We start from the raw sequence: 14136 nt of genomic DNA on the forward strand, positions 1-14136 counted from the left end.
TTGAACCACCAGCCTTCTGGTTAGCAGTCAAATGCCTTAGGCGCTATGCTACCAGAGCTTCTGAGGAAAAACCTAGTTTACCCCAAAAGGATGATGGAGCTGCAGATATTCCGATATTATCCCTGCTGTTCCCAATTTATCTAAAACTCAGTTTTCTCAACCAGAAAATGAAGATAATAATGCCCGGGCCTAGCCTGCAGAGAGAAAGATCTCTGTCTTCCTTTTGAAACTAATTTGGGTAAAAAATAAAGGAAGTGAAATTTCTCCAGAGGCATCTACTTCATAGAGTGTTTGGCGCCCTCAGAAGGTCTGTACTGGGATTCACTCCTGCTGGCTCAGCCTGAGAACAAACCAAGACCAAAAAGAAGCTATGATAGCATAGTGCCTAAGACGTAAAAATATGCACACATGTGCACACACACACAAATACACACACACATACACACATATACACACAGTCACACAGAGAGAAAGACAGAGAGAACAATTCCCCTCTTATACCCTTCTCTCTGAAAATGTTTTCAATCTGAGTTAGGCTCAGTGACCCCTCTTGGGGTTTCTGGGGTGGTATCACTGCAGAAGGAGATTGCCCAACCTTCTTTCCAAGGAGTGGCTGGTGGGTTTGAACTGTCAACCTTCTGGTTAGCAGTCCCATGTCTTAGGCACTCTGCCACCAGAGCTCCCAGAGGTGGATTTAGGAAAGCACAAAGTGGCTTCAGTTTTTCCAGAAAGTAAGTGTCTTCTATATGAAGTACTGGTCACCTTGTTCATTTTAACTCCTTAGTAGAAATCACTTCCCTTGGAGAAGAGAGAGGGCTTCCACTCACTCAGTGCTAGAATCTTTCCTGTTCAAGTAGCCCAGCTCTCTGTATGGAAAAAATACACACTATGCCTCATGCTTTGACTAATTCTCAATTTATTAGACATATGTCTTTATTTTTTCTAGACATTTAAACACAACATCTATACTAATAAATGAAGACTTACAAATGTTGAAAGTCAAATTCTCTCAAACATTTATTATTGAGTACAAATTCAATTAGTCAAATTCTAATTAAAATTTCAATATAGTCACAAGTCTAAAATGTTGACTTTCAGAAAAACACTTCAAGAACCTTAAAAACAGACAATAGTTTTTTTTGATTTTTTAATAGTCATTCAATAAATATTTTGTGAGAATCTACTATGTGCTAGGTATCATGTGTGTGCTTGTGTTCATCAGTGATCCAGACAGACCATGGCCTTGTCAGCATAGAGCTGTCTTACATGATAAAGATGGAAAAAAGACAGGAAGAAAAGAGACAGATAATATGTAATATACATATTCAATAAAATAAATGAATTACCTTGCATGTTAGAAGCAGACAATTGGAGTAACCAAAAGGGTGGAAAACCAGTTATCACAATGATTCAAACACATTGTTGTATTCTCACTAAGCATGTTAAAAATAATTAATGTATTTTTATTATATTAGTTATATTCATTTATACTTTCCCAAGGGAGCTCTGGTAGCATAATGGCTAAAGCACTTGACTGCTAACCAGAAGGCTGGCGGTTCAAACCCACCAGCCACTCCTCGGAAGGAAGGCTGGGCAATCCTACTTCCGTAGTGATACTGCCTCGGAAACCCAAGGAGGGGTCACTATGAGTTGGGGCCGACTTGATGGCACATAACAAGGTTAAAGTAACCTTTAAACTCTCAAGAAAAGAAATACTGTCTTAGACCAACTAAGGTTGTAGATTCCATGTTACTGATCAATTAATTTTTGATCAGGACCTGGGCCTAGATGAAACTTCCAGATGATTCACACACAAGCTGGTGGCCATCTCTCCCCTTTTTAGAGTCAAGGTGTACCTTATTACTTCAATGGGTCTTTCCAAACACACACTTTTCACAAAGTTTTGGTTTCTTGAAATCTGGCATGTTTTCCTGAAATGATATATTGCTAAAAGTTCACTTGGCCAATAATGCCTTTCATTATTATAGACAATTTTGGTGTAATTTGTTTGTATTATTGGAACTTGTGATGTCTTGTTAGCATCTCTTGGTAATTGGCCCAGTCATTCAAGAGGCTTTGTTTCCTCGGAGATGAGAGTTTGAGTCTGTTCTTGAGAAGTTTGTTGAAACTGTCTTCTTTCAATACACTGTTCTTACACATCTATTTCTGTACTTGGTCACAATTTTTCTTATTCTTGGTAAACATCTTATTTTTTAGACCTAGTGAGGTTACTCACAATTCTCTTAGTCTACCTTCTCTACACAGAGTGAAGAAAAGTATATGTCTCTCCTTTTTAAGGGACTTATACATATGCAACAGAAGAAGCAGAGCATTCATATATGTCAATATTATTTTTCTTAAAATTAATAAAAATGAAGCATATTCATTTATGTTCACCTCCTTCTGTATTGCAATGTCTTTATATATATATATATATATATATATATATATATATATATATATATAAACTTTACCTTTTCTCATTTTGAATGCAATTATGGATTTATGCCCTCTCTTGAACTCAACTTGCTTAACAATAATTACTTTTTTCAATGCTAAATTTGTGCCAAGTTGGGGAGTGGAAATACTTCAAAGATGGCTCTTTTGTCCTGTCAGCATTATTTCAGATATTTTTTAACGCATCTTTGCATTCTGGCAAGAGTGAAATGTTCTATGGAATCATCAAGTATTCAAAGAGCTCTAGTTCCTTTTAAAGGAGAGCTAGAACAGAGTTAAATCTAAGACATTAGAGAATTGCATATGAAGTGGTATTACTGCTTAACTTCTTCAGTGGCAGTTCACACAGATATTTTTAGTTTAACTCTGATGTACTAAATTCATTTTCTTTTCTTTTAAAGTATTTTGCCTGTAGCATACTTGGATCCAGAATGACACAGAGCTCTCCAGAAGGGATTCAGATCAGCGTGATCTTCATTCCTTCCTCCCAGCTGAACTGAAAATTTATATCCCTTTTCTACAGCTTCTCCCTTTATCTTTTATCTTAGATATTGAGAAAAGTTTCATAGAATAAATAACATGTGAGCCAGAACTTGAAGAACAAAGGAATTACCACCAGACTGGTATGGGTGGATGAGGTATAAAGATTATTCCAGATAACATTAAGCATGTATACAGATACATTGTATATAGGGATGCAGAGCCTAAAGCCAGGCTACATGGTACCATAACCTACTTACTGTGTGACCTTGGACATGTTGCTTCATGTTTCCATAACTTAATTTCCTTATTATCAAGTGAGGATAAACATAGGGTTTAACTCATAAGACTATTATGAGAATTAAAGGACTTAATTTGTTCAAAGCCTTAAAAGAACACCTGATGATAGAGTGGTGTTGTTGTTGTTATGTGCCATCGAGTCGGACCTGACTCATAGCGACCCCTCCTTGGGTTTTGAGGCAGTATCATTACGGAAGCAGATTGCCCCATCTTCCTTCCGAGGAGTGGCTGGTAGGTAAGTACCCTATAAAGGATTGTTGTTGTTGTTGTTGGTAGGTGACCCTATGTATAACAGAATGAAACATTTCCCAGTCCCGTGCCACCCTCACAAGACAAGGTACGTTTGAATCCATTGTTGAAGCCACTGTGTCAATCCATCTCATTGAGCCTCTTCCTCTTTTTTGCTGACCCTCTACTCTACCAAGCATCAGGTTCTCTACCAGGGATTAGTCCCTCCTGTTAATGCATCCAAAGTAAATAAGACAAAGCCTTGCTATCCTCAATTCTAAGGATCAGTCTAGCTTACTATCTCCAAGACAGATTTGTTTGTTCTTCTGGCACTGCCCTTGAATGATGCGGCTCTACTAAGTATCAATGAATCTAGATATATCAGAAGCTTTCTTCAAATGAGTATCATCCTATCTAAACACTTAAGATATTTGACAAAGAAATAAAACTGACTTGAGTCTCAATAATCAATTTCAGTCAGAAAAAAAATTAATAGGTGAAATAATGTAAATAAATATGGCCTCAGTTTATGAGGCAATTTTCTATTGCAAAAAATTCTGGTGGAGACTTTGCCATATCTGAAAATCTCTTAGTACCCTGCCACCGAGATTTGAAGATCAATAATAATTCCAGGGTAAATGCTAAAACACATGAACAGTTTCTGAAACTTTAAGTTGTAATGGTTGTATGTTGTTTTCAAGGAATTGTATAAAGCAGAAATTCTATAATTATGATATAAAATTGAAGGGAAATACTTTGGGGAAAGCTATTTACCTTTGATGGATAGAAAGATAAAGGGATAGACAAACGGGAAGATAATAGATATAGAGATGAGATGTTGTTGTTGTTATGTGACATTGAGTTGAACCCGATTCATAGCGACCCCTCCTTGGGTTTCTGAGGTGGTATCACTACGGAAGTAGATTGCCCAACCTCCCTCCAAGGAGTGGCTGGTGGGTTTGAACCGCCAGCCTTCTGGTTAGCAGTCAAGTGCCTTAGGCATTACACTATCAGAGCTTCCAGAGATGAAATAGAAGAAGAGAATAGAGATTGAGCTAAAAAGAGAGGAGAAAGAGAGAAAGAGAGATGGGAAACAGAGAAATATATGACCTAGAATTCTTACAGTGAAAATATATAGTTTAAATTACCTGAGTGAAATGGATTGAATTTTAAAGAAATAAGTGAGGCTTTTTTTCTGAGTCGATGAAAATTGTGAGGTTATAACATTTTTGTTTTGTTTTGTTTTAAACTAAGGAAAGACTGAAAGGGAAAAAACTTTTCCTAAGATATCCAACTAGAAGGATTTGGCTGAGTAAATGGAAAAGTTTATTGTGGAATGCACTACTGCCATACGGGAGAACTTTTTAAAATTATGGCTACTCAGGCTTCATCTCAAGAGATCCTGACCCAGAAGGGTAGGAATAAGGACCAGGAAAGTGTTTTTGTTGTTGCTGTTTTCCTTTTTTCTTTTTGTAAAATATGTATATAATGCAATGTTTGCCAATTAAATATTGTTATATGCACAATTCAGTGACACCAACTACATTAATTATGTTGTGCAATCATCTCTAGTATACATTGCCAAATATTCCATCATTATTAAGAAAACTGTATTATTTTTTTTTTTCCCCAAAGATCTGTATTAGTTAATGTATGGTAGGTTGTAGTAACAAACAGATTCTAAAATGTCAGTAGGTTAACACAATAGAAATTCATTTATTGCTCACAAAATATTCAGGGTGAAGTTGGGAGGGAGGCTTTCTCTAAGAAGTCCATCAGTATCCCAAACCCTTTCCATCCTGTGGCTCTCTCATACCCCGGGATAATTGTCATTTGCATCTAGCTGATAGAAAGGGAAGTGGCACGGAGGAACACATGTGGGAGGTAGTAATGGGCCAGAAAAGCTATGAGCAGGGGAACTCAGTCACATGGACACGCCTAACTGCAAGGAAGGAGAGGTGGATATAGTTTAGCTATTGTGCCAGGAATAAAAGGAAGTAGATTTTGGTGAGGAGCTCTTAGTGCCTAAGGCACTTGACTGCTAACCAGAAGACTGGTGGTTCAAACCCACAAGCCACTCTTCGGAAGGAAGGTTGGGCAATCTACTTTCGTAGTGATACTGCCTCAGAAACCCAAGGAGGGGTTGCTATGAGTCCAGTCTGACTGAATGGCAAATAACAACAACAACAACAGATTCTGGTGAAAAGCTAGCAGTCTCTGCCACAAGCACACCATGTGATTTTGATGTACAACCCAGTTTGAGATCAGCTGGTGGAATGGTTGAAAATCCACATTTGGAAACATGGGCTTTTGAGTCAAAATACCTAGGTTCAAAACACGGACACTTGACAGCTGTCTGATCGTGGGCAAATCATTTCTCCTCTTTGCTTCAGTCTCCTCTGTGTTGTCTTTTAAATGAGGATTAAAAACATCCTACATTGTAAGATTCTTATGAGACTAAAATGAGACAATATGTTTAAAGTTATTAGAATAATAAGTTGTACTTTTAGTCACATGTATTTTATTCTAACTGTATTGTTGGTTTGGGAAAAGATTTAGAATACCATCCCTAAAGGTGGAAATGTCTTCTTTCTAGGCAAGCAAGGTATTCTGTCATTTGAGCTAAGAACTTAGATGTATCAATATCAGGATACATGTTTTGTTCCAACTGAATTGTTGGATTGGGAAGGTTTTAGACGGGAGGATCTAAGCACAGTAATTTAACACAATGGAAGCAAATTTCTTGCTCACTTTAAAGTTCCTGGGCAAGCATTCAACTTGTGGGCTGCTCTCCTTCATGTGGTCATTTACAAATCTAGTCTCCTTCTATCTGGTGGCTCCCTCATGCACTAGGGCTTTATCATCATCTGTATACAGTGCAAAGAGATACACTGTGGAATCAGTATATGCTGTAGTCTGAGTTAAGAATTAGTTCCTGCAGTCTTAAATATTTGGAACTCACAGAAAGAAAAATTTTCCTAATTAAAAAGAAATGAAAGCAACCTTCTAATGTTAAGAAATTGAAAATGTTGACAACATAGCTCTCAAGCAGAGATAATCTATAATCTGCTTATCAATTTTCTAATTCACAGTGATTGAGATATTTTCAGATTTAAATTTTACACACACAAATGTGTACTGTTACACCTAAGGAACTCCTTGAACACTTCCAGAATTACATTATGGAAGTATTACATTATGGCTACTCAGGCTTCATGAGCTGTACATGAGTACATGAGTTGTACATTTGTACATGAGCTGTACAATGCTTATCGCTTGAAGTAAGTGATTCCATCACTGATGAGTTGAATTCTTCATTATTGAAAGGATTCATTTAAAGTGTGGTTTGAAGTCTAGATTCATGAGAGGTCAATGCCTATTCAATGCAGTCATCTATGAGAAGCAGAGATGGGGGCTTGTTTAGCATTTCTCAAAGCTAAGTAATGTACAAGCTTCTTTTAAAGAAAAATAATTTTCACTAAGCTGTAAGAATATACCCATATCCCGTCCTTCACAATCCAATTTGAGAAATGCATCTGCCTTAGCTTTCTAGGACTACCAAACCAAAATATCACAATGTAGGTGGCTTTAAAGAAAAGAAATCTGCTTTCTCACAGTTGAAGAGGCTAGAATTCAGGGCTTCATCTCTAAGAAGGTCCTTCTTTGTTTCAGCTTCTGGTAGCTTGTGGCAATCCTTGGGGTTCCGGGGCTTGTAGATGCATCTGCCTCCTTTGTCACATGTCATTTTCCACTATGTATACCTGTGTGTCTGTGCTCCCTTTTATAAGACACCGCTCAGAAGGGATTAGGTTTAGGACCCTTTCTTTTCCAGTATGGCTTCATTAACATATCAAAAGAAACACCCTATTTCTAAATAAGGTCACATTCACTGGTCCAGGTGTTAAGATTTTATACCTTTTTGAGGGTACAATTAAATTCATTAAAAAACTTCCTAGTCAGAATAATGAAGAGGAAAATATGTTGTTGCATTCCTCATTTTCTCAATTTGTCCATTTTCCAACTCTCCTGATTTCAAACTCTGCACCCCCAACACTGTACATCCTCCCAACACTTACATACTTTTGTGCTGTTCTCCTCAATAAGCATCTTGGAACATGTCTCCTTCCCTCTGACTTCTCTGATACCACCCAGATTTACTTCGTAGGCCTTGTTCTAGTCTGATGAACTGTTGCTGACCTGATAAACCTTTAAGAATTTACCCCTCCCCACGTGTGCTTAATCCACAATATTGTAGTCATTGTTCTCACCTAAGTAGAATCATTGCCTTGTTTGGACCACATCTTAGAAAAATGGAAAGAAAGGGGTATTATTGGTACCTTCTATGTGCCAGGTCTTATGGAATCATCTCATTTGTTACCCTTAGGGAATCACTTGAGCATTTCAGCTTCGTTTTTCTTCTGTGCAAAATTGGAATGCTAAGAATTTCCTAATCTCAAATAATATCTATTGTCATCAAGTCTTTTCTGATTTATGGTGACCCCATGTATGTCAGAGTAGAACTGTGTTCCATGTATGTTAGGGTTTTCAATGGCTAATTTTTCTAATGTATATCACTAGGACTTTTTTTCTGAGGTAAACTTGAACCTCCTACAGTTGTTAGCAACTGAGCTCATTAACTGTTTGCACCATCCAGGGGCTGTAGACTCAAATAAAAGGCACTGTTGACATAAGTCCTTACTATGTGCTTGGTTCTCTGTCAAGTGTTACACATATTATCTTATGTAATCCACACAACATCCTTATGAATAGGCCTTATTATCATGCTCACATTTTTAGATAAGGAAAATGGGGCAAAGAAAGGTTAAGTAAGTTAGATGCTTATCAACTAGGGCATAGTCCTTGGACCTTTAAGTTTCCATGGTGTATATACTGGCTTGATTTACTTGCTTCCTCAAGTATGGTAGCAACAGAAAATTCTCATGACTAGAGGCACATTTAGAATAAATAACAATCTTATTGAGTGCTCAGTTTAGCAATACTTCTGGGGTGATTCTTCACCACATCAGCCCACTTTACAAAAAATCAAGTAACATAAACTTAAATTTGACCTAGTTTAATTGAACTGTGGGTTGTGGTTCAATTATTCAACAATTACTAAGAATTTAAGCTGCTTTTAAAAAACCACTATAAATACAATCTTTCTTTTGTGGTCTCTCTCAGAAACTAATGTTGTTATTTTTTACTTTCATATACATACTGTAAATCCTGCCAAATAACCTGAAAATGTAGGAACTAGCTACATTCCTACAGACAGCTTATTTCAAACTATGTGCTTATAAAGGAGAAATGGGCCCTGACTTGCTGTTCCAGCTAATTCAAGACACAAATGTCATCCTTCACATGGTTATTGCCTGCAGTATATTAGCAATAGCTTCAAGCCTTGATTTTGTTCTATTATCATTGAGCAAAACCTATGTATCGATATACTGCCCTTCCCATATAACAAACTCAAATGGAAAGAAAATCAAACTGAACCTATGAGTGCCAGTGTCAAAAGGCATGGCTGAGACCCATTGGTTGTCGTCCCTTTCTTAAGTGGTTCCACCAAGCCCCAGTGAGAAGATCAAGAAGAACCAAAATCAGTGTTGTTGGAGCCTCACAGAGACAGCCAATCTCATGAAAGTCAAGAGTTATTCCTGCTCTTTCAGCCACACACACTGCTCAACCTATGAGGCAGGAGGTTGTTCTGAGAGAGAGAAAGATTATACAACAGATTCCAAAGCAAGAGTAAGCTGTGGCCTTCCTGTTTCCTGCCTGGGTTTCAGAGGCCTCCCTCAGTTACTATGGAATGTTAGAATAAGTGATCTTGACTGGCCTTGGAAAGGTTTGATTTTGTGTGTGTGTTGCAGTGGGGGTGGGGTTAAATCATCAGAGGAAAAAAAAAAAGCCTGTGTCCTGCTCTCAGGAGTCGAATGTGGAAATGTTACACACCCTCCTCTGGCGTTTCTTTTCTGCCTTCTCAGCCCTTGTCACTAGATTGTGGTTTACAAGTTGTTTTGTTTTTTTCTTTCTTTCTAATTGGCTTTACTCTTCACTCCAAATGTCTTTTGTTGTATCAATTAAAGATAAATTTTTTAAGTAACAAGGAAAACTGATGTCAGACTCCTGACGTGACTGGAGAGATGGGTTTGCAAATGTTCCACGTTCCTGCTTTGCCCCTTGTGAGGTCCTCATTCTACATGCTCTCTGAAAGGTGGATTTCAGGAGTGATACATCCATGGTGTTTCTGTGGTAGAATTCTTGTCTTTCCTGCAGGGGAACCAGCTCAATTCCCAGGTAATGCACCTCAAGTGCAGCCATCACTCAACTGTCAGGGGAGGCTTACATGTTGCTGTGAGTCTGAACAGGTTTCAGTGGAGCTTCCAGACCTTGACAAAGCAGGAAGAAAGGCTTGGAACATCAGCCAAAGAAAATTCTGTGGTTCCTAATGGTCAAATCCTGTTGTGCATGAGATCCCTGAGCCAGACGCCATTCAAATGGCAGCTGACAACAATGCACCTCCCTGACTACACTTCCTAAATCCAAATGAGAGGGTTAATAGTCACTGGCCCCCTTCTTGTCTTTGAAGGAAAATCTGCCTTCCTGGACCCATCTCTGATGAAATTTGTAGCAAATCCATTAACAGCCTGGGAGAGTGCCTGGCAAAGGAGTTTTTGAAACTTCAACTCTAGTCAAGTTTCACTGGCAATTACCTCCAGCAGGGGCATAAAGCACTTTAGACAACCATTAAATGTATGAGAGAAATTGACATTTTTGAAATGTTTGATGTACTATGCCGATGCTTATTTTATACACACACACACACATTTTGCTGTGTCTATATGAGTCCTTTTAATCAAATAACTTTCAATCAAATAATTGCTTCACTCATTCAACAAGTATTTATCATCTGCCTGTGCTGGGTGCATTGTCACCACAAGAGAATTGTTAAAATGTAGAGAACAGGGTAGCATTTTCAGTCTTCCCATCTGGTTACAATTTTCATTTTCACTTGATGAAGGAGGGAGGCAAAGTCCTCTGCCAAAAGTTACACAGGTCTGTCCGGCTCCAGAGTCCACACTTTCAACCATCATGCTCAGTTGTCTTGGGAGTCTTACAGAATCAGCACACTCTTGACTCCAAGGCAGGGAATCTTGAATTCCTGCCTTTTGTCCTATCCTAGTGGACTGCATACAATGACCCAAAAGGAAAACAAGTTTGCCTTTACCCAACCAAGCACTTGCCAATGAGTTGATTCCAATTCATGGCAATCTCACGTATGTGAGAATAGAACTGTGTGTCATAGGATTTTCAGTTACTGGGTTTTTGAAAGTAGATCACTGGGCTTTTCTTCTGAGGTGACTCTGGGTGGACTTGAACCATCAACATTTTGATTAGCTGAAGACAAAGACCTAGCAACAAACAACAAGCAAGAAGCTTCCTGCTGCCTTTTCTGTCTGTTATAGCCTTGGCTTTCTGGGGTCAAGACAGCACCAATGCTAGATCTGTCCCAACACTGACTCCACAAAGAATCTCTTCTCCGCCTGAAAGCCTCAGGAGCTTTCACCTCTTTCTGGTATCTGCTTTTTACAACCATCAGTGCTCTAGGCACTATCCGCTGCTAGCACTCTGCTTCCTAGCCTGGGAAAGGAGGTGAGACAGAGGAAGAGAAGTTAGTGAAAGGTGGTAATCCTGGTCTTTCTAGCCTTGCCATCAACAATACTCTCCATTGGAGACTGTGGAGCATTTTAGTTCTGATGTCTCCATTATAAGTCTTTAATAACTACCTTCACCCATTCTAGAGTGGGTTGGAACTAGGGACAATGAAAGATCAATAGTAATTCTCTGCTAACAGTTTGAAAAACTCTTGGGAGTTTCTACATTTTTAAAAGAAAAATAAATACAAGAAAAGTAATCTACAATAAGTGAGACAGATTTTAAGTTTCTGAGGCAAAAGTGTTCCAGATAATTTCAAGATGCAGAGTCCCACCATAGGAGTGGGTTGCTATGGTATAGAGATGGGGACACCAGGAACTGCTGGGCTGCACAACTTATCCTCATGGACACTGAAGCTGCCTATTATCATGGGCAGACCTGGAATGGAAGCTAAGACAAGAGACAGACGTCTAAGTCCTCTGAATTCAGGGGAATTGACTTGTGTTCAATACATGACAGACAGACACTGGATGGGGAGTAGAAATGAGTATATGCAGGCATGTCAGCCTAAATAAAGAAGTTGCTGTTGAATCAAATGCGAGAACTATGCTACACTATAGGAATGTTGCCTCTATTTCTGCTCCCCAAATTGAAGGTGAGGGCAGGAATGAGAGGAATACTGGCAATCATCAGTATCCTCCAAAAAATATTTCAAGGAATGTCACATCAAAGCCAAGACCTAACCGAGGTCAGTGACTTCAGAGGGTTGTTGTTGCTATTATGTGCCGTCCAGTCGGACCTGACTCATAGTGACCCCTCCTTGGGTTTCCGAGGCGGTATCACTATGGAAGTAGATTGCCCAACCTTCTTTCCGAGGAGTGGCTGGTGGGTTTGAACAGCCAGTCTTCTGGTTAGCAGTCAAGTGCCTTAACCACCATGCTACCAGAGCTCCCAGGCCTGTGGCTTGAGAGGGTAAGAGTTTGGATTTCTCAGTTGTCTTAATCACTACTCAAATCAAACCAGTTGCCATTGACTCCAATTTATGATATCCCAAGTGTGTTAGTGTAAAACCTGTTCCATATAGTTTTCAATGGCTGATTTTTTTAAGTAGATCACCATGCCTCCTTATCTTCCAAGGTGCCTCTGGGTGGACCCAAACCACCAACCTTTAGCTAACCACTACAAATGCAATTCAATTCAATAAGCATGTGTTTATACATCACTGTTGTTGTTATTATGTGCCATTGAGTCAGACCCTACTCATGGCGACCCCTCCTTGGGTTTCTGAGGTGGTATCACTACGGAAGTAGATTGCCCAATCTTCCTCCCAAGGAGTGGCTGGTGAGTTTGAACCACCAGCCTTCTAGTTAGCAGTCAAGTGCCTTAGGCACCACTAACAATATATATTATCATCACTTCCCATGCTTTGACCCAGGTGTGGGAGTCTAACTAAGGAAAAACAACTAATGAATGGCACATAACAGGGTAAGGATGTTTTTACAATCAAATACAGAAGGGAAACATTGTTGGGCTCAGGTTATGAAGGAGTTGTTTAGCACGAGGAATTTGCTAACACATGACAATGCAAAAGCAAAAGGAAAGTTTATTTGCTAGTTCGAGCTAGGGTCCCTGCTCTTGTCAACGTAGTAACCTAAGCAAAAGACCTCATGCTCCTTCACTATCACACTTTTATAGGAAAATATGGGGTGGAGTGGCACTAGGGCAAAGGGGTACAGATGATTGGTTGTTGCTAAGGGGTATAGGGCAGGGATCTGAGATGTTGGGGACGTGTTGGAATCCCCCGGCTCCAAAGTCTACCTAGGGAATTATTATCTAGGGAGGATGCAGAGCCCTGATACGTGGGGGACTTCAGGAGCCAGGTAAATCTCTGATACACGCTGAATCCGGAGGGTAGATAAAAGCCCTGAGGCATGGGGAGTGTTAGAATCCCCAACACTAAAAGACTTCTGGTTAAAGATATACCTGGAGGCCATTAGGACTCAGGCCTCACAACATCATGTGTTATATATATAATAATTAAAGCTTTGCTCTTTCAGTGGTACAACTCATTTTTCATTTTGATTAGTGTTCTTTTAGACATAAAGAAGAAATATGAAGTGGTAAAAGAGTGTGGTAAAATGGAGTGTGGTAGACAAATGAAAATGAAATAGAAGGACCTATTAAGGGAGAAAGTGCTGATAGAACTGAAACAGCCAAACAATGTTCCAGGAGATCTCAGCCTCACAGATACTGGGACTATTTTTCCTGAGATTTATTTGAAAACCTACAAACAAATGAACATGAAGTAGTTGTCCTGTTTTATGAGATTAGTTAGTAGCATACATTTTCAGAAGTTAGACAACTATTTCTGTCAATTTTCATCTGTGACCCAGGATTCAGGGTTTGGGATTTGTAGGAAACTGGCCCCACCTTCTCCCAATATGTTGATGGAGGCTGTCAGGAAAAAAAACACCACAGAGTCACGGTAGTCCGGCTTCCCTCTGGCAGGAGATACACAAAGCTAAAGAGTTTTATTTTTCAATCTAAAATGTTATGAAATTATCTTAAATTATTAATGTATTTTATTATTACTCTGCTGTTATTAGGTGCCTGAGAGAGCACTAACTCATAGTGACCCTATGAACAACAGAATAAAATACTGCCCAGTCCTGTGTCATCCTCATAGTCTTTGCTAGACCTGAGGCCATCGTTACAGGCACTGTGTCAAACCATTGCACTGTGGGTCCTCCCCATTATTGCCGACCCTCTACTTTACCAAGCATGATATCCTTCTCCAGGATCCTTATCCCTTCTGATAACAAGACCAAAGCAGGTGAGATGAAGTCTGGCCATTCTCGCTTCCAAGGAGCATTCTGTCTGCACTTCCTCCAGGACAGATCTGTTAGTTCTTTTTGCACTCCATGGTACTTTCAGCATTCTTCGCCAGCACCACAACTCAAAAGCATCAACTCTTCTTCGGTCTTCCTTATTCATTGTCCAGCTCTCACATGCATA

The sequence above is a fragment of the Orycteropus afer genome, unplaced genomic scaffold, assembly GCF_000298275.1.
Source record: "Orycteropus afer afer isolate SDZICR_OR568_19922 unplaced genomic scaffold, OryAfe1.0 scaffold00392, whole genome shotgun sequence".
Lineage (NCBI taxonomy): Eukaryota > Metazoa > Chordata > Mammalia > Tubulidentata > Orycteropodidae > Orycteropus > Orycteropus afer.